The sequence below is a fragment of the Anolis sagrei genome, chromosome 2 (assembly GCF_037176765.1).
Source record: "Anolis sagrei isolate rAnoSag1 chromosome 2, rAnoSag1.mat, whole genome shotgun sequence".
Classification (NCBI taxonomy): domain Eukaryota; kingdom Metazoa; phylum Chordata; class Lepidosauria; order Squamata; family Dactyloidae; genus Anolis; species Anolis sagrei.
Window position 1 is genome coordinate 115,364,268 of NC_090022.1, and position 22,586 is coordinate 115,386,853.

The window sequence follows — 22,586 nt, forward strand, 5'->3', positions numbered from 1 at the left end:
TTAAATACTGTAAATAAAATAGCATTGGCCTATCTGGGTGGGGGCTTGGAACTATAACTATATATTGACTTGTCTGGGAATAAATCCCAGAGTGTTTTAAAGTGAGGTGTTGCTGAGACAGAAAATTGGGAACTTATCCTAGATTGCTGTGAAGTGTGGCCTTTTTGAGACTCCTCTAAATCAAGCTCACTGAGTCCAGACAGTGAAGTGAGGCCTATTTCAGACTTCTGAACATAGGCTCATTCCATGCGATAAAATTCTCTTAAGCCATGACGACAATAATAAGTACTTTGGCATCTGGGGAAACCTTATGACCTGGCTCGTTTGTAACCAGTCTGGATTTGTTTCATAGCATTTTTCTTTTTAAAAAGTATATCTTTAATCTCTCTCATGAGCCAGCATTGACAATGGGTTCTTTACAAAACTTTGTAATTCTATATTACCATATGCTAATTTAACCATAGTATCCCTCCCTCAAGAAGTGGCAAGCCTACTGTGAAACAACAACTTCAGAAATTCCTTTCACCCTTACAAATTAAAAACAAGCCTCAGTCAATTCCATCTCTGGTTGCAAATTGCAGGAAAGTTTGTTTCGTATTCCATGCAAGAGGCAAGAATGGTTGCAGACCTGAAGAGCATGATTTTTTCTTTTGGTTTAAAGCCATGTCTCAAATGAAATGTCTTTCAAAAGCAGTGGGCACAGATTTTTACCAATAACCCCCATCCAGGTACCTCATCATCATGTATACAAATCACTGCATGGAGTAAGAAACCACAGTTAATTAAGTAAAACAAAACAGAAAGAGGTGAATGCAGCAAAAGTGTAATGTTGTTCAATATGTATATGTATCCTGAGAGACAGAGAGAGAGAGAGAGAGCGTAAGAAAAGAACTCTGGAAACCATTTACAATTCTCTTCCAGCCTCACGCTTGGCAGATAACTCCCGCACCCTCACCCCTTTTCTCTTCCCAGCCCTCAATTTAAAATGCCAGCCTATGATTTTTAAATGAGGGAAAGCTGGAACTGTGCTTACAGCACTTGGATAAACTCCTACATAAACTTCCAGATGTGACACAGCAGCCCAGAAAAGGGGATTCTTGAACATATCTCCTTGGAAAATTTACACACAAGCATAAAATATAAACAAAAGTGCAAAAAAAAAAAAAAAACAACCGCAAGCTCTTCTCTTTCCTGTCTTTAGATAGAAGGGAGGAATGCTAGTGTATATACATTACTCAGATTTTGATTATACCTTGGTTGAATCCATTAGGAGACAACAATTAGCAGTCCATCGGCTCAAACCTGAAAAAAAGACTAATCACATTGTTTGCTTTATTTGTCATTGTTATTATAAAACATGTGTTGACTTTGTTGCAGTTTAGGTGCTTATCTGAATATGTTTTGATTCTCTGCAGTGTTTTTTATTTATGAATAGCTGTGATTTTTAGCTCATAGGTGATCATTCTGCTTGGTTTAGTCAGGATATCTCTTCTGTATCCACAAATTCTACCCACCGAGTATTTCCCCCACAAAAAAAAAAAATCTAAAAAGCAAACCTTGATTTTGCCATTTTATATAAGCGACATCATTTTACTATGCCATTGTATGTAATGTGGCTTGAGCCTCCATAGATTTTGGTATCCTCAGATAGTAGTGGTAGTGTGTGTGTGTGTCCTGGGACCTATCTCTAGAAGGCATCAAGGGCCTATAGTATAGTAGTTTTGACTATTTAACCCTGTTTTTAAAAAATACTATTTTTTTCATGCCAGCAGCAAAACTGTAATTTTCACAAAGTAAGGCTGAATAAATATTGCCATATAATCCACTTTCTGAATCCACTTTATCTGCTTTGAACTGGATTAAATGAGTCTACACTGCTATATAATCCAGTTCAAAGCAGATAATCTGGATTCATAAACAGGATTATATGGCAGTGCTGATGGGGACTATGATAAGAGAAAAAAATTCTACTTCAAAGAGTCTACAACAAACATGGGAAACTGCATCCTTTCCCATAAAGGGATTATGTGATTTTAAATTGTTGTTTTAATGTTACATTTTAACTGGTTGGTTTTAATCTTTATTTATTGATGATATGTATATGGATGGCAACAAATTGCTGCCTTTGTAAGGCCACCCTGAGCCCCCTTCAGGGTTGAGAAGGGCAAGGACATAAGTACGCTAAACACAATTAATAAATAATAAAGATGCCGCTGAAGTACAACTCTCATTGACCATGCTGGATGAAGTTGATGGGAATCATAATCCAACAAATACTGGAGGACACTGAATGTGGACTATTAACTCATTTATTTTGGGTTATTCCTGCTGCTGCCTTTATATGCACACATACACACAGAGAGAGAGAGAGAGAGAGAGAGAGAAGCCTCCCCCCCCCCCCCCCCCCAATGACTAGAGTTTGGAACTGTGAATTTTTAGTATTTATTTATTTTATGTCCTGTCTTTCTTCAATAAGGGATTCAAATTGGCATACAGCATCTTTAAAAACAGCACAAATAATACAAATGTAATCAAACTGCATTTGATGTTTTAAAAGCGGTTTCTAAAAAGATGTGCTTAAAACACTGTTTAAAAACTTTTAAGACAGCAGCAAAACAGAATGAAATAAAAAAAACACCACTCCCCCTCCCACCTATTAAAATTGTATCTGGAAGAACATACTGAAAACCAAATGCCTCCTTAAGCGGAAAAAATGGCCTTTGTCTGATGGGAGAAAGAGAACAAGGAGTGCTGAAACTGGGCCTCCTGCTGAAGGAAATTCCATAACCTGGGAGCAGACAATGAGAGGGCTCTCTCTCTCTCTCTCTCTCTCTCTCTCTCTCTCATGTTCTCACCAGATATACCTGGGAATGATGGTGGGATCAAGAGAAAGCCTCCATCTGCTGGCAGATCGTAGAGCACAGGCAGTCTCACAAGAGGAGATACAGTTTTAAAACAAACTGGACTCAACCCATGCAGGACTATAAAGCCCATGCCCAGCACTTTGAATTCTAGCATACAATGGACTTATTTCAGCAAGTGTTATATATTGTCTAAATTAATTCAATATTATTAAACTTTTGAAATTGGGAAATTAATTCATTATTAATGAATCTGAATGGTGCTTTGAATGTAATTTTCCTGCTTCTTGGCAGGGGGTTGGACTGGATGGCCCATGAGGTCTCTTCCAACTCTATGATTCTATGATTAATGACACCAGTAAATGAATTTGTTTAATTAGTAACTGTATCATTCATCACCACCTTACTGAAAACATTAAGTTCTATAGGCAGAATACGGGACTTATAGAGCATGGCGTGCAGACTGTCACTATTGACCCTACGGGACATATTTTGAAACTGGCATCTACAGAAGTGCAACTCTCACCATGAACTTCACATGCCATCATAAAATTGTTACACAGGGGTGGTAGAACTTCAATGTATGTGTAAACATCCATGTTGGTAAAAGCTATCTCTTCTTGCAGCCTATTCAGCTGTGTTTTTTCATTGATCAGCATTTTCTTCTTTTTTTACCTGCTCCTATTCCCACTAAAACATATGCTGTTAATCTCAAAACACTGTGTCCGTTAAAATTAATAATATATTAAAATAGGAGTAGGAATTATGCAATGATCAAGATGTTGCTGAACTAGAAATTCCAGTATTACTAGCTCTGGCTATGTTGTTTAGGGCTGATGGGAGATGTAGTTCAGCCACATCTATATGGCTACCTGATTCCCAGCTCTGTATTTAAAGTTAATAAGAAATGTTGTGTAAGTTTCAGGTAGAGGTGCAGCAATAAGTGGCTGGCTATAAAGATCAGCCAGGATTTAATTGCATCTGAGCATTTTCTATTTCTTTTCTGGCTCAGCTGGGTTAATGCCTGTTCTCTCCTGCCCACAATTATCAAAAAGCATGATCAGCAAAGATCAGTAGTAAAACATATGCTTTTCTCATTGGTCTTACCAATAATAATGGGAAGAAAGAAAAGACGGGTAAGTATGGATTCATCTACCTGCATGTTTTGGCTACAGGTTTACCAAAGTCCTCAAAGTTTTGGTCCCCTAGACTCAGAAATAATGGGTATTTAAAATATAGACATGTCCAGCTAGCCACCTTTCAGTTAACACTTTATGGCATGTTAAGACAGTATTTATGCTTCAATGCCCATGCCACCCCAAATCCAATGGATTATTCTTTTGCTGTTTCCTTATCCTGTTTTACATAAAAATGATTTAGTTCATTCTCAGTTGCACCGATGAATTACGCTACCTATTATGTTACATGGCTATGCCCTCTTTCTATGCTGAAAATATTTCTCCTTCACTGTCAGAAAATACTGAAGTATTTAGACTTTTTAATAAGCCATTTTGACAAATCTGTTGATTGTAATCCTTAGTTTCTGAGCATGTGTTTCTTTCCATCTCTAAGTAGATTGTGAGGCACATGATGCAGCAAAGCACAGTCTTAAGGTAATTTGGACCTCAGTCTTGAATTTGCAGTTAATCTGTATTACACCATGAAACAATGGTGCATTTTTTTTTCTAAGAGTTCACTTATACTTGTTTATTGTGCATTGCATGAAGACTGGGCAGATCAGTTTGAAGTCATTTCTTCTTCTGCTTGGCTTCTTTGGTACCTAGACATAAAGCAGTTGAAAAACAGCAGCATTTGAGGTTATGTCACCAATTTAATTTTGGATGGATGTCTGAAATATCCCAGGGTTGTAAAATGGGAGAGGATTATGTGACATTTAATGGTTGCAACATTTGAGATGAGATTGCACTCTGTAAAATCCACTGGAAAGTTTTCCCAGAGTCAAATAATCAGATGTCTCAATGGAAATTGACAATGATGAATTTCCCTATGGATTTCAGAAGAACAAATAGTCACAGCTCTAGTTCTCAGAATGCTGCTGCTTACTCCAAACATAAGATAGGAGCATACACAAGCCAATGGCTCTTATCGTGTATCACCGTGAATTCTGGCATGCATATCTATGGCGGAGTAGTTGGCAGTCCTTGTGCATCAAGTTACAGAAGCAATATTGATGATAAACTTCACCCCTCCAAGGTCAGCCATGATATTTCAGCTGCAGTCCAGAATTCCCATTTTGTCTTTTCAAGGCAATTTAAACTTAAAACACTAAACCTGGCTAGGCTCTATGGTTCCAAATCTGGCCATTGCACAATTGGACATGGGAGCTCAGAACTGTTTCCAAGTTCAGTCAAGGGTTTCAGTCCTGCAAGGTGCTAATGCCAATTCTTGCAGTAATGGTGGCAAGAGTTACAAGCAGTATCACTTTACAAAATTAGGCTTTCTGAACAATGCAGGGCTGACTCTAACATTGTGCTGGATGAAATGCTTGGCCTCAAATGGCACTCATTTCTACATCAACCGAGTTTGTGTTTATACAGAGTAGTCTGCTCCAGAGATGTCCCATATGTCTGGGAAGTACACATGCTGGCATGGAAGCACCCCAAAACCTGTTTGGAGTCCATTTTGCTAGCCAGGTTGGCAATGCATTAACAGCATTGCCTTAGCATCCTGGGGGCTGCTGCCATTTCATCAACTAGAAGCACTTCCCTACCAGAGCCCTGCTGGTGACATCAAAGCAAGGTGCCTACCCACAGGATCACCAGAAGTGACAAAACCACAGTGGGTCTTTTTGACATGTGGATATTGGATAGCCCCAGATCCTGCCCAACCCACCTGTCCATGCATCAAAAACCATTCCTTGCAACTCCAGAGTAAATTGTGCAGTGGATCAATGGGTAGAAGCAGCTCTTTTGCTGTGGAACTGGCCATATGCTTTGTGTACTTTTTATAGTGGGTTCAAGGTAAGTAGGTCTTATTTGGCCTCTATAGAAATGGTGTGGGCATTAGCAGGTGATGGTACTTGTGGTGATGGTATTATTCTTACTAAATCTAATTCTTAGTCCCAATTAAAGTAGATCTATTGAATTTATATAAAAAACTTATTCACCAGATTTCCATTCATTAAATGGGTCTATTGGGACTAACAAATGGGACTAACAAATTAATTTAAGCTACAGAGGGCACTCTTTTGATTTATTTACTCTAGCTCCAAAACATCTGTGTCATCTTTGAAACAACAGACCTATGCATGCTAAGGGCCATCCGAAGAAACTACAATATATCCCAAACCACTTGCTTTCAAAGAATCTGGGAGAACACTTGAAACTTTTTTAAAAATCTGCAGACAAAGCATGAAACTGAGTTTCCATTTTAAATTTGGCAAAAGGAACAAATTCTAAATAAAATAAATAAAATTCTATTCATGTAACAGGGTGCTACAGGAGTTTTCATGTATGAATTGTGTGTTACCATGTAGACACTGAGGGCATTTAACTAATGAGAACTGTTGAAAAAAAGTACAGATTGAATTCTAGATTGTAGGGATGGTTTGTGCCATATATTTTATATCCCATAACATTTTCAGTGGTAACATATTAATGTTTCACAGACTTTTTAAAAATCAGAAGCATACACAGAATTCTAAGGCTTATACATATCTGAAAAATCTGTCCGCAAATACACATATATCGGGGGAGGGAGAGACAACCCCCTCACCAGTGATACACAAGAATCAACAAATACCAGGCTATTCAAAGCTCTCTGGAAAGCCATTGATCAGCCATATATTCATCATGTCCTGAAGAAGCTGGGAACGGTAGGTCTAGTCCATAGGAAGTGACTCCCTTCTGCTGATTTCTGAGTGTTTAGCATACACTGCCATCATGCTTTCAACCCTTTCTCTGCAATTGTAAGAACTCTAAATGTACTGATTTACAATGGGCTGTTTTGTCCTTAATCCCTTTAGCTTGCAACTGTGGCTACATCATTCATATGATAGGAAGAGAAATGGAAAATACTGAACAATCCATTATTGAAATTATTAGAGATTATAACTGCCCATAGCAAGCACAAGTACTACTCAAATAGCTTCCCCTTGATTTAAGATGATTCACACAACAGCTCTATCACCTGCTTTGCTATTGTGGGCAGTGTGTGAGGTGGGCCTTTTTTGGCAAAGGAAATGCAACATAAGCTTCACCAAGCAATACCCTGCAATCAGGGCTGAATGTCATATTTACAGTGCAATGGTCCTTTGATAATCACCAAATTGGTGCAACGTGATTGAACTACTATTGTGACCCTTGAAGAACAAACATTCTGTAATGACACAAGGAGGAGTGGACATTCAACCTTGATTTTTCTGACCTGTGCCTTACCTAACAAGTAAAGCTGCTTTATATGGAGTTTGAGTATGGATTCTGTCCTTCTTATCTCTTCTAGTACAGAGCAGTTTTTCAAAGTCTCAGACAGAGATCATTCTCCAATTCTACCTCATCTCATCTCCCTTCCAGTGATTTTCAACTGGTGGTGACCCTTAAAAAAGGTCTACTCAAAAAAGAGTGTGTGACTTCCCAAAGTCACCCAGTATGTTTCCAAACCTGAGCATGGATTCTAACAGTGGTCTTCCAGAGTCCTTGTTCAATACACAAACTATTACACCACACTGGCTCTCAGCTGTTAGCCTCGTTGCCTGACAATATCTGCAAGTGTGATTCTATGGGACACTTGAGAAATATGTCATACTGTTGAATTGCAATCCACTATATTGACTCAGGTAGCTGGGACTTGTACTACAACAACATCTGGGGGGCTACGTGCTCCTCATACTAGAGATTACAAATATGCCCTAGTAACATCCCTACCCAAGGCAGCTGACTTGTTGGATTAGAAAAAATGGAGTTAAAGTCTCTATTTCCTGCTGTACAGCTATATAGTGGCCAATATGCAAGTGCTCATCATGACAGAAGGCTATGTTAACCTGTCTCATTATCTAATACATATTGGGGGGGGAGGGTGTTCTGAAAGGCTCTGAGTTACCCATTCAAGTGTGCAAAGTGTGCAAAATATTCAGAATTGTATCTGGGATAACTGGCAACAATATATTGTTGCTGGGAAAATTCATTCCCTGTGCTAAAGACTGCAATTAAGGTCAGAGCAAACAAAAAGCCCTGATTCTTCGACCTCACAAGCTTTGGCTTCACTTACCAATGATGTCCACCAAAGACCACATAACGTTTTCATCCTGTATCACAGATGTTCAGCTTGTCCTCATTCTTATTAAAGATTTACATTTCCTACATGCTTTTTCCTACAGTTTATAAAGAGCCAACTATCTTTATGTATAATAAAGACTTCAAACACAACCACCTATGGCTTGAACTGAGTTGACATATCAAGCAGATCTAACACTATCTTATTTTTTCCAGCAACCAAATAAAATAACCTCAATCAGTTACACAGAAGAGAGTCACAAATCCTCCATCTGTCCTACTTTTGCCAGTGGTCCTTGCTTGCAGCGGAGTTTTGGAACTAGTTGAACAGTGTTAGACAGAGTGCCTTTTGAAATCCTAAGTCTTGCCAAACACTCCAACTGTCTTGATTTCGAAGGGACAGGATCTCATTCCACTTTTTAAAGTTGCTTTCAAAATGAAAAGGAATCTTGTTCTTTGTATTGTCGAAGGCTTTCATGGCTGGAATCACTAGGTTCTTGTGGGTTTTTTCGGGCTATAGAGCCATGTTCTAGAGGCATTTCTCCTGACGTTTCGGCTGCATCTATGGCGAGCATCATCAGAGGTAGTGAGGTCTGTTGGAATTAGGACAATGGGTTTATATATCTGTGGAATGGCTGGGGTGGGGCAAAGAGCTCTTCTCTGCTGGAGCTAGGTGTGAATGTTTCAGCTGACCACCTTCATTAGCATTTGAAGGCCTGGCTGAGCCTGGGAAAATGTTCTGTTGAAAGGTGTTAAGATGTGCCTGGTTGTTTCCTCTCTGCTGTTTTGCTGTTGTAATTTTAGAGTTTTTTAATACTGGTAGCCAGATTTTGTTCATTTTCATGGTTTCCTCCTTTCTGTTGAAATTGTCCTCATGCTTGTGGATTTCAATGGCTTCTCTGTGTAGTCTGACATGGTGGTTGTTGGAGTGGTCCAGCATTTCTGTGTTCTCAAATAATATGCTGTGTCCAGGCTGGTTCATCAGGTGCTCTGCTATGGCTGACTTCTCTGGTTGAAGTAGTCTGCAGTGCCTTTCATGTTCCTTGATTCGTGTTTGGGCGCTGCCGTATACCATGCAGCTGTCTACCGTATACAATGCAGCTGTGGACAAGTCTACATAGGGACCACCAAACGCAGCGCCCAAACACGAACCTAATCTTGTTCTTCCCAGTAGAGTAGACTCTTGCAAAAGCAATCTGCTTGAGTGAGCTTCCTCATTATAATATCATTTGCCACCTTGTCCACATTTTGATGTTGCTTCTGTAATATATGACTGTTTCCACCTGTGAACGGTTGGAGGGTATGAAATTTTATTGAAAATTGCAAATTGTGCTTTGGTTTGTGAGCAGTGCTAGGTAGGCTCTGCTGTGTTTAAGACTTCATTTGTTGGAAACGAAAGTAGAAGCTGTTTTGCCCAATGCTAGTCTCTGCAATAATCACCTGTCCCTAGCATCTCAATGGCTGTCTGGGAAAGACTGGATGGGACAAGGCCCACATCACTTTACATATAACCAGCAGAATCCATTATGTTTTGGTTTTCTGGCAGGTTTATTTCATATTTTGTCTTTTAACATGAGAAACCAAAAGCCAATGTGCCATGCCTTTCTGGCAAGAATTGAGGCAAACACATGAGACAAACAGCATTTAATAAAATTAACAGATTGATAGGCACTTATTATTATTATTATTATTATTATTATTGAGACTGGGAAATCTGATAGCACCACAACTTTTTATTGATTAACTTGAAGTAGTGTCTGGAAGCAGTCAGATAAATTTTGTCACATATAAGATGATAATATCACAGAATATGTGCTTTTAGGTAAATATCTTATTTTCTGCCATAACCAATTTATGTATTTGTGGTTAAGAATACTGTTAGTAGAAAACAAAGATTGTGAGAAGTGAGAAGACTAAGCTGAAGACATTTGAAGAATATTAATATTGTTTTGGTATGTTTGAAGTGTTTATATTGATAGTGTATTGTTTATTTGTAGATTTCTTTACTGTGTATTTGACAAAAAAAAAATCAAAACAAAAAAAAACAGTTCCCAAAATTCATAAATTCCATCACAAATGTCTGGAACAGAAAGACCTCCGGTTTTAAGTGACTGATTTGCCCATCAAAGCCAAAAGCTTTAATCATCTGTGTGTTCAGCCTTGTTATGGTAATCAATTTCAGTTGGTTGTCCCTCTTTTTTTTCCCTCCCTTCTCTCTTTCTAAGAGATGTTGGGTAATGTGAGAGACTTTCAAGTAGAATAATCAAATTGGTAAGGTAAAAGCTGAACAACAATCAGTTCCACACTCACACACACTCACTCACTCACTCACACACAGGTTTTAGAAGGAAAAAAGAAACAAGCTTAGTTTTCTTTATAAAACATATTACAATAGCTCAACTTAAAAGTGTATACTCAAACATTGATTTATATTCTTCAGAAAACAGGAAAAAATAGCATTGCATAGAACAAGGAAAAAAGTTTTGCATCATACCAGGAGAGAGGTTCTGCAAAACACATGCTCTTACGCTGCAGAGAAAGGAAAAACAAATTGGCTGCTGGTTGGAATGATAACAAGAGAGTATGGAGAAAAAACAGTCACAAGCCCCTATACATATAGAATGTGCCTAAAATCCTAAACATAACACTGAAGTCAGTAATTTGTGAACAGAGGCATGCATATCGCTAACAGGATCCTCGGATTTAAAGATTACACGGTAGGCAGGTACAATATATTTTTCTTCATAAAGATAACACCATCACTTGCCTATTGAACCTGGTCCGTGTAGATCAGTCGTTCCCAACCTTTTTTTGATCAGGGACCACTTGTTGGTAACATTAATACCAACAGCGTTACGAATCAGTTTTTGGTCAACTCCAGATTCGGTTTGGTTATTTGGGGTAGTGATTCAGAGAATCACATTGGATAGACCACATCAGCTCTAGTTTCTGATACAGACTATATGCCATCCAGTAGTTGCCAACTGCTCGCCCACAGAAAATCATATTTAATAATATAGAGCTGATGTGGTCTATCCAAGGGGCAGGGCTGGTCAGCGACAGGGAAGGAGTGGCAGGTGACACGGCAGGAGTGGAAATTAAATAAATAAATAAAGAGGAAGGGGGCTCATGGACCAGATGTTCATCCCCATGGCCCACTGGTGGTCCATGGCCCACAGGTTAAGAACAACTTGTATAGATGGTTGTTGGCTTTAGTTTGTACTTAAACGGGAAGAACTTGTTATTTTAAAAAGCATTTCTGTGAGAGAAAGGAAAAATGACTAATCTTTCCATTGTCACTACCCCAGTCATGACTGAGGAATGTTTCACTTATGGAATACTTCATTTACGGGATTTCTTTCCAGTAGCTATTGAAAACACAGAATCCTAAGCAATAGTAGTAGTCAAGGAATGAGAAAAAGCCCAATGCATTTGCTGACAGCCAGCATGGTTGTTCAGGGTTGACAGAACCTGTTTCCTTCCCCTCTCCATATATAGGAATATATGGAGAGGAAAAGGAAACAGGTTCTGTCAACCCTGAACAACCATGCTGGCTGTCAGCAAATTTGTAATTTTCCAGGATTTCTACAGATGTCACATTCATTAATGGTAAATCTTTGCTTTGAGATAGTACAATACAAATAAAAATTGTATATATGTAGAGATGAAATATCTAAAGTGAGAACCATGTTGGGGAGCGTAACCATGATGAGGATTTAGGGATTTCGTATCAGTAAATGCTTTTTGTGGTTTAACCCCACAGTTTTTTTTAAATAAATCAGTGCTTCTTGCAAGACATTGCAAGATAATTCCACTGTATAATTAGGATATTTGAAAACATTATTTGAACGGCTGTCTTCTTTATTATGGGCCCACACTGAACTAGAAAGAATATTTCTTGCTGTGCCTACCATAAGCCATTCAATGGACTCTAAGGTTGAGAAAACTCCATTCTCAGCTACAAAGAAATTTTGTGGGATTCATCCCAACACCATACATAGCCCTTGGGTTGAGGTAATTCCTGAGGTCTGGAGTAAATTCTTTCCCCCATTTATATTGAGATATTTGGTTTGGGGACAGAATAAGGGCAAATTAGTATAAATGTTTTTATGCAGACAATTCTGATGATTCACACTGTCAAATATTTCCTTCTGGATTGAACTAACTAACTAGAGTATCTTTATGTATCAGTCTCTCATTCTAGCAAAAAAAAAATGTGAAAGTGTAGGTAACAGATTTCTCCATACAAATTGTATAAGGCACACAGAGTGGAAATTTAAAAAGGGAGGAAATTCTTGACTTCGAAGGAAGTCCAGAATCAAAAGCTCCCACAAGGTTATTTTCACCCTTAAATATAATTATTACCTTATGCTAGGCAGCCAAATATCAACCATACTTCATTAAAAAACCCTGGCTTTGATTTATGGCAAAAAGAAACATTAAAGAAAATTGATCTTCTTATTCTCTGTCAGACAAGCTGTTATTTTCTTTGCACCCCTTTCACACTGGTAGCCTCATCTCACTCACTCACACGTCCATACACAGATCACAGGCAACCCAAATAGCTGATAGCTTTGTAGAGATCATTTGGAAAAAGTTCACCATCTCCCATCCTATGTGGGCAAATCACAGGTTGCTCCAGCCAACAGGAAGCTTGGAGGCTTCTTTTTATTTATTTTTAAGTTGTTTTCCCTAAGACGCTCCTTAGCATGGGGACACAACAGCAAAAGCCAAGGACAGAGAACCAGGGTTGGCAGAACACTCAGCCACCTCACGTAAATGGCAAAGTTTAGCACTCATATTACCATATGACAAAGCCCACATGGGCAAGGAGACCCTGCCAAACAAGGAAAGCTGTGTGTTTCCGCAATCTGTCCTTGTCTGACAAATAGAGCTAGAAAATTAATTGAATTAATAAAGGGCATCAGCAAGAGGAGGGGTGGGTAAGGAGGCTGCTAAAAAGGTGAATGGGGAGAAAATAGATGTCATGCAACAAGAACACAATATATTAAACTTGGCAAACAGTTCTCTTCAGATCAATCCAAAAACACCCTGGGGCTGGCCAATAGCACAACATAAGCAATGTTGGGGTGGGGGGTGGAAGTATCTCGGATATGAACCCTGGAGCCCTTTGCTCATATGGAGATGTGAATGATGGAAATCTTTGTGGCAAGACTTGTGCCTGGTATCCTTTGCACCATTTCAAGAAATTCGGAGTCATCTCTCTCTGGTTACACACTACAGCTTCTTGCAGGGCAGCTAAATATCTTGATCCACCATCCAAACAGACCATTTTCTCTCTTAACAATAAAAACTACATTCTTGGGAAAGGCTCCTGCATTTCCTTTATTTATGACTTTGTATACTGCTTTGTTGAGCTAATTTATTTGTGGACATTTCAGAAAGGGATTCTTTGACCAAACGGATGTCGGGAACTTTGAGGGCAGTTGGGAGCTCTCACAAACCTTGAACACTGGCCATGCTGGATGAAGCTTCTGGCAGCCTAAGTCCAAACCATCAGAACTATCAAAGGTTGAGAACCTTTCACTTAAAATGTGGTCCTATCTTAAGTTTCAGAACAGCCGGTGGCCCCGGAAACTTTGGGCTATTCTTGTCTAGCCTAGTTGATGGTTATTTACATATTATTCTGTATCTTACAGACCACAATGTCTTAAGACACTGATTTTTTTTTTGACATGTAAACTAATGGGGGGGGGGGGTTGACTTATACAGGCAAACTTTCAAGCTCCCAGCAACAATCATTAATTAAAAGGGAAAGGAGTAAAATGCAAACTAAAAGGACACCAACTGCCTTAAAGATATTTATTGAAATCTTTCCACTAGCCCTGATCAATACTATGAGGAAAAAACAAAGCAGCCCTATCATTTCTCTGGGCCAAAAAGATCCACATGTTAGTACCTAAATTTCTCCTGGTTGTTCATGTTATAAACAAGTTATATTTTGTCACAAATGAAGTATCACTGCACATCTCAGCCCTGCAGTTCTTTCCTTGTTCTGCTCTGTGTTCCTTTACAGAGGCTTAGCCAACTTAATGGAATACCTGGCTTCTCCGTCTATGATTACTATGTGCTTTTCTTTGAATCAGTGCCCTTAGATGTACAGTGGGGGACCTTTTAAAACAACATGGATTTCCTTAGGACAAAAATGTGACTGTTTATTTGTTTATAGGGACACCAATTGGTTATATCTATCCTGACCGTGAGATACTATTCCAACTGGAACACCCTAACAGAGAAAGAAATGATATAAAAAGCTATCATTCTCAAATAACGCAATGACCAGCAAGAAACCAAGTAAATTTTTCACAATAATATTCCATGTCTTGATACAAATATAGGTATACTTCAGTTAATGAAGCACATGTGTCCCTGGGCATTACTTCTTTAACAGACAATTTGGTACAGAGACAGAGATAACATGGAGAGACTAGGAATAAAGTTCTTACACCATGAGAAGAATAGCAATTCGATATTTCAGTAAAAAAAAATTAAATCATATATCCTTTGAAATGGGGGTGGAGGAGGCCAGGTCAGCTTTGCAAATGGAATAAAAACATATTGAACCTTTTAGAGAGTAATTGAAAGCTAGTTCCAGAATGCATGTATATGTTATATATTTTTCTTCCAACAGGCTCGACTATTTAATTATTTTCATTCTCTCATTTGCTATTTCTTGCCAGCTCATTAAAGAATTCTGGAGGTAGTTCCTGTCTACCTTTCCTATATATATATAAAAAGCACTCACTGCTACAGCAGGATGGCAGAGAGGAGTCCTACTCTTTCCAAGCTCAAATGTTATTGTATTGCAGGCATCCAGACACTAAAAGCATGTGTTTCTCCAGAAAAAAGACAATGAAATCCCCAATGGTATTATGATGTATTAAACTAAATTTGAAAAATACCTAGGCTGTAATCTTCAACCTACTTGCAACCTAACCTCAAAAGGAGCCTTCTTGGATATTAAGTCCTATTAAATTTCAACATAGTTTACTTCCAAGGAGTTATGCTTAGGGATTACAAGTATACTTCAATGTATATTCCACTGAAATCAATTGGCTGTACTTGCTGTTCTTCAGACTGTACTCTTAAAGAACAGCTTAATTATTAGTCATAATAGCTGTCTCAACTGCGGTTTCCCAGTCTGTTTTCTTGAAATTGGAAATTATCAGTGATGGGTCTGTATGGTGCTTTATACTCTTGTTCATCCAGCTTTATAAGACCCGCTTACTACTTTTGTTACTACATTTTACAGAGACAGTAAAACTCACCCCTTATACCCCAAAACACTTTTCTCAAAATCTAGTGAGCTGTGAACCAAGGCCTTCAAGATCCACTTGTAATATTTCAATGCCCTCCTACAACTGAAGTGAATCTTAGAGGCCAGTTTTCTGCTTTGGAACTTCCCAGGACCTGCACAGACTGCCAAAATGTCCCTGAAAATCAAAAGCACAAGCAGCCAGAATCCATTTCTTCTTCTTGTTGTTGTTGCTGTTGTTTTAAAGGGGGGTGGGGGTATTTATGATGTCAAACTGAGCAGTCAAATAGAAATTAGGATGTATTTTTAAAGTCACTTGCTGCTCTTGGAGGCTTCTGGGAGAGACTTCCCCTTTAATGGGGGCAAAATAAGGATGTAGGTGAGGGCCATAAAAACAGCCTTGAGAGGCTACGCATAGGCTGCATTCTGCCCACCTCCACTCTCTTGAATCATTTTGCTTTGGAATAAACAAATTCTGTTGTTGAAATTATAACATGAAATTACAGAATCATAGAACTGAAGACACCCTAAGGGCCATTGTGTTCAACTACATTCTGCCATGCAGGAATACAAAATCAAAGCAGTCCTGACAAATGGCCATCCAGTTTTTGCTTTCAAACCTCAAGAGAAGGAGACTCCATCACACTCTGAGGAAGCATATTCCACTGCCAAACAGCTCGTAACATCTGGAACTTTTTTCTATTGTTTAGGTGGAATCTGCAGGATTCCACCTAAACAAGAGGCAGAAGTTCCAGTATGAATCCATTGCTCCATATACTAGTTTTTGTAGCAGGGGAAAACAAGCTTGCTCCATCTTCAATATAACTTCATTTCAAACATGGCTATCATCTCACCTTTTAATCTTATCTTCTTCAGGCTAAACATAGCTCCTAAGCTACTCCTCATGGGACATGATTTCCAGACTCTCACTTATTTCAGAAATACTAACACACTTGTCTGAGATAATTTTTAAAAGAAAGGACATTGAAGATAAATAATTGCATACAAAGCATTACTTTCATGCTTACTGTCAGAAACAACTGTTCGACCTAAAAAGGGGGGAAGCAATTGATGGAAATGTTTCAAAACTTACAAACTTACAAAAACTTACAAAAGGAATTCAACTGATTTGAAATGTGGCACTGGAGAAGAGTTCTCTTGGTTCCATGGACTGTTAAAAAGACAGATAAATGGATCCAAGCAGAAATGAAGCCAGAACTCTTCCTAGAAACAAAGATATCTGAACTGAGGTGGTTGTACTTTGGACATATCATGAGACAACAAGACTCACCAGAAAAGACAATGATGTCTGATAAAGTAGAAGGCAGTAGGAAAAGGGGGAGACTCCTCTGCATGTGGTTAAACACTCCAGGAAGCCATGGCCTCAAGCCCGCTGGGCCTGAGCAGTGTTGTTGAGAACAGAGTAATGTGGAGATCTCCCGTTCATAAGTTGAAGTCAACTTGATGACATTTAACAACAACAAAGAAAGTGGACAGGTGGGGAAAGGAAGAGGTATCTATTTCAGGGTCTGGGGTGTCTGAAATATATATCTAGGTGAAAGAGCAAAGCATGGTACACTTTTTAGAGTTATGCACCACAGATGTTATAATGAACAGCTATCACAAATGGTCTTGTTGAAAGATAAATTCATACAGGATTCCTCTTTCAGTCATGACTATCCATTATAGCCAGAAACACAACCATCCTTCTAGGGACTAACAACCAAAATGATATTCATCTCACCTTACTTGTGAAATTTCCTGGACATCCAGTTGTTAGGATTACATAGTAAAGGTAAGCAAGGTTGTCAAATACCTTTTACATGATGAGATGAAGGAAAAGATGGGATACATATATCCATTCCAACAAAAGCCAACTGGACTGTTCTTGTGTGAGCAGTATCCCCTGCTGCACCCAAGAACAGCAAATTATTTTGCAGAACACAAGGCAATGCACAGAGATCTGCCCTTTAATATGTCACTGTGACTGCCTAGTTATCGAATATCTATCTCCTGAAGTGAGCACCTCAACCTGCCTAATGGTAAGGCATGCCCCAATCATGAGTCTGGCCCAATGTAACAATGTTTACATCATTAACTACCATTATAAAATGCTGACGTTTTCTTCTAGAAGATCTTGTTTTACAGTAATTATGTACAAGAGCAATTGTTTTCTTCAACTGCTCGATTAGGCATGTATTTCAACTATACAACTACTGTGACAGACATATCTAAAGTAACACCAGGGTTGGGAACTTTTTATTGACTAAAAATATGGTAATAGAAGCTGTGAGATGAACTTTAATATGACAACAGCATAAACAAAGAATGGTTCCATTTTATTCCAATGTTAACAATTTCACTATTCCTGATTCTAACTAGAGAGGAATTCTGGGGCTAAGAAAAAACCACTGTGTCACTCTCAATGTAGAGAGCCAGTTTGATGTGGTGGTCTAAGTGTTCAGTGACTGGTGTGAGACATCAGGGTTTGGTCTATGCTTAGCCATAGAAATCCACTGGATGGTCTTGTGCACGTCACTCTCTCTCAGGCTCAACAGAAGATAAAGGAAACCCCCCTTTTGAACAAATAATGGCAAAAAAACCCCTCCAACAGTTGCCTTAGGGTTTCCATAAGTCAGAAACAAGTTGAGGACACCAAGCCACAACTCTTTCAAGGTCCATGATTGATGTATATGTATGTAGATAAGTCCAAGAACACCTATAGGTTGTACTCGCATATCTACAACTGGGCCAGTCCCCCATTTACAGAGTGAACAGATCATAGTCAGCTGGTCATGAGATAAAAACAGGGTACTGTAATTTTGTTGCATGGGTAGAGGTGTGTGTGTGTGTGTGTTTAAAGAATTTGCTATTCTGCCTCAGGCAAGAAAATGTGTTGGTCTGGCCCTCTTTATAAGTCTCTCTGTGTAGAGTTGCTGTTTTGTAAATTCTGTCCACCTCCAATCCTTCCTCGACTTTTCACAAATGTAATTAACCAGTTTTCTGTGCTGTGTAGATTCAAAATGGTGAGCAGCTGTCCATAATATTCAGGATGGCCAGGTTTCTGTCTGCATTTTTCTTATTCTACCCCAGCCTAATTAAACGTTTGTTTTAAGCAAAATACAGTAGTGGTGGTAATACAGGAAGCTGCTCAGGTTTCACAGTTTTTTTTGTTTTAAGATGTCACTTCATTTTTAAGGCAAGCTGTACTGACAAGACAACAGTGTATTCCATCCAGATGAAAAACACCCACCAGAAACCTTAAATCCAGAAATATGTTTTAACGAACACAAATGTATTCCATTAGACTTTAAATAATTAACATTTGTAGAGGGATTAGTAGTTACAGACCAATTCCACTTCTGAGTACAGGGTTTGTGGCGTCTTGTATTGCCTCACTGGTCTTTTAATAGCAGTTCATATGAAATACAGCTAAAGTGGAAGAAGACTGAAGCTGCAGGGGCCAGATGACCCACTCTTCCCACTAATCAAAACCAGTTAAAGGGAGAAATAAGAGAGCTCAACTGCCAGAGTTATATCCTTGTACGTGCAAGCACTTCCTTTGATTCTAGTTGTACCACTTCTGTGGTTATTTGCTGGCAAAGAAAAGGCATTCTGCACATGTTCAAAGGCAAATATCACTTCTTTATTATTATAAAGAATATTTTGGGGATTAACTATATGTCTGAGAAATGAGGTTGGCTAAGGCAAAATGAACTTTGGTTCAACAATCAGAGCCTACTTTTGATTGAACTACATTGGGTGATTTGGGGAAATACAGCCATTAAATTGCCCATGAGCAGACAGCCTCCCCACTCTCAAGGCTACATTCTCCATTCCTGGAATCATGGCCACACTTCCCAATGGTTCCAAGGGTGAGGAGGAAGCATACCTGGTTCTAGTCATCCCATGAAATATGCCTATGTAAGACACTCTCCACCATTTCAAGCCTGCTTCATATTCTTGACTCTCCCTACATTTCTGCCTTATATATAAATCCCACAGTTCCTCCTGTGAGAACTGTGACAATCCTCACAACAATGCTGTGAGGGAGGTCAGTCTGAGAGGAAGGACTGATCTGAGGCCATCCAGGGAGCTTCTCAACTCACAAGAGACCTGAAACTGATCTCCCAACTTATAGCTCAACTGTACATTCGTATTACCATATTACCATTCATATTTTTGTGTCTGAGTTGCTGCACTGCTATAAACTTCCAACATGCCTGTTTGCTTCTTGGCTTCCAACCAAGGAACTGTAGGAGCTCGACTACGATGGGAGGACCACCAAGTAAATCATAATCAGCTTTCTGCCTGAATTCTCTCTGAGAAATCCCGATAAAGTGATGTCAAGCTGATTTCAATTTGCAGTTGCTGGGCAAAATAGCTGGCAGCTGGCTGCTCAGCATTTCCTGTGGGACTGGCCCGCAGGGCATCCATCTGCATAGACCAGCCTGGCATAGGGCACAAGGGCAGAAATGAACACGGAGAGAAGGAAAAATTCACAGGGAATTCTGCTGAAGGATCCCCATCATTTCTATCCAGGAATCCAACAAACCAGCTATGCTACTGTCTGGTCTCTTGTTTCTTTTCCCTAACGATTGTTTTAATTCCCATTGTTGGTCCAGGATTTCACAAATTGTAAGCAAGATTGCTGCCACGATGAACTAAAACCATACAAACCTTCAACCTCTGAGGATGCCTGCCATAGATGTGGACAAAACATCTGGAGAGAAGGCTTCTGGAACATGGCCATACAGCCCAGAAAACTCACAGCAACCCAATGATTCCAGCCATGAAAGCCTTCGACAACAAACTCTGAATGCATTCCAGAAGGAAGTTTCCTACAGCAGCTCTTTAGGAATAAACAGGAGCTGTCCAAGATAACTGCCATCCATGTCCATGGGACCTATGAGGCGGCCAGGAGAATGGATCTACAGGAGGAACTGTCCCTCTCCTTTCTATTAAACTCCCATTGCAACATTATATCACAAACTGTTTTCCTTCTCCAAAGGCTTCCCAGAACTTATGTGTGCCTTTTAAATGTATCTAACTATCTATAATAAATAGGATGGGTGTAAAAAGAGCGGCTGCTGGAGCTGCTTTATGTATTTTGCTGGAAAGACACTCTCCTGGTTTTTTTGTCATGCAAATACTATAATTATATTTTAAAACAGAGCAGCATTCACTTGTCACCACAGTAGCGGTTTCTGTCTCTTCAGCATCTTCTGCCTTCCCTTATCTTCCAACTCTCTCGCACACAGAGAGAAAAACATTCTTTTTCAGCTCTGCTAAAATGTCCCTAGTTGTAGTGGTGAAATTATCAATAGATTTATTTAATTATCCTTTCCCTTATCACCAGCCACTATGAAAGTTAAAATCAAAAGTGTCTGGGAAATGCTGAACTTTTCTTTAAGGGCTCTTCCACACAGCTCTATATCCCAGAATATCAAGGCAGGAAATCCCACATTATCCGAGTGTGGATACACACAACCCAGTTCAAAGCAGATATTGTGGAATTTTCTGCTTTGATATTCTGGGAGATAGGGCTGTGTGGAAGGGCCCTTTGTTATGTCTTGGTTTGTGGTGTTTTTTGTTTTTGTTTTTGTTTTTTGAGGGAGGGGAAATGTGCAGTTTGGGGATATAAATAAATAGATGCCTTGCATTCAGACATGTTCAGGGCTCTCCTGAACATACTTTCCTATGGGCTCTGAGGCCCCTTCCACACAGCTGAATAAAACCCCACATTATCTGCTTTGAAGTGGAATAAATGGCACTGTGGATTCAGATAACCCAGTTCAGATATTGTGGGATTTTCTACCTTGATATTCTGGGGGCCTTTCCACACAGCCCTATAACCCAGAATATCAAGGCTGAAAATCCCACAATATCTGCTTTGAACTGGAATATATAGCAATACGGATTCAGATAACGGAGTTCAAAGTAGATATTGTGGGATTTTCTGCCTCGATTTTCTCGGTTATAGGGCTGTGTGGAAGGGCCCTGGATGCCAGTGAGTTCTTCTTTTGAGGGCCCTTCCACACAGCCCTATAACCCAGAATATCAAGGCAGAAAATCCCACAATATCTGCTTTGAAGTGAGTTAGCTGAGTCCACACTCAGACAATGTGGGATTTTCTGCCTTGATATTCTGGGATACCGAGCTGTGTGGAGGGGCCCTAAAACTGGCCCAAAACCACCAATCAAGACTGCAAAGAGGTGGTCTTTTAAGAAAATTATTTGGGGGGGGGGAGGTTGACATTCCTGGCCCTCCTCCTCCTCCTCCTCCTCCTCCTCCACCCGCGCCTCTGGCGAGAGGAAACCGCCATCACTCCAACAACTAGCCTCGTTCCCTATGGACTGCCTTGCAACGGCGAGGTTTTTGTATCCCATCAATCCAGGATTATCCGTGTTAAGTTTTATTCCCTCTCATCCTCCGCAGCTAAAGGATGAGAAGGAAGCGGCAAAGGGGCCGGGAGGGGTGGGCAGCGGGAGAGGCTCAAGGGAGACGGAGCAAATCCGCCTCGGAGGGAAAAGAAGAGGGCAGAGAGAGAGAGAGAGACTGAGAACCAGAGAGAAGGGAAAGAAAGAGAGAAAGAGATGGGGAAAGAGCGAAGGAAAGAAAGAAAGGCAGAGGAGGGAGATGGGGGGGGGGCAGATGAGGGAGGGAGGGAGTTGCGCTGGGCTCCCTTCTCCAAAGTGCCCCCTCCTCCCTCCCTCCCTCCCTCCCTCCACCCGTCCGCCCCCGACTCGCGTGCGCTCTCTCTCCCCCTCCCTCCTTCTCTCTCCCTTCAGAGTCCCATCTTGTTTCCATTTTCTTGCACTTTTCTGGAATGCCATGTTATGACTTCAGCCCCAGCGAGAAGAATCCCTGCCTAGCCGGGCAGCCGGAAACATTGAGAAACCCCTTCAAGAGAATCTGGACAAACTTCCAAGACGGGAATTGGAGACAGGCGGCCGAGGGAGACGCCGAGACGGGAGAGCTCTCGCCGCGAAACCGACCCACGCACGGCGCCGCCACCCCTCCCCACGCCACCTCCCGCGGACAACCCGCTCCCAAGTCAGCGGGGGGGGGGGGAGAGGGGGGCAGGTGAGGCTCAGGCCCCGCGGAGGGGGAGGGCAGGGGCAGTCGGGATGGCAATTCCCCTCCTCCTCCTCCTCCTGCTCCGGGCTTGAGGCAGTTTTGGAGAACTTCTTGGGCTTCCCCGCCTGCCTGCCCTGC

The 22,586-nt window shown here is 40.3% G+C and overlaps 1 protein-coding gene across 11 annotated transcripts in view; it reads right to left on the minus strand.

The window, feature by feature from the left end:
- The window catches only part of CACNA1G (calcium voltage-gated channel subunit alpha1 G), a 420,834-nt gene that overhangs the window by 397,509 nt on the left and 739 nt on the right, over positions 1–22,586 (minus strand). The gene's annotated exons all lie outside the window — the stretch shown is intronic.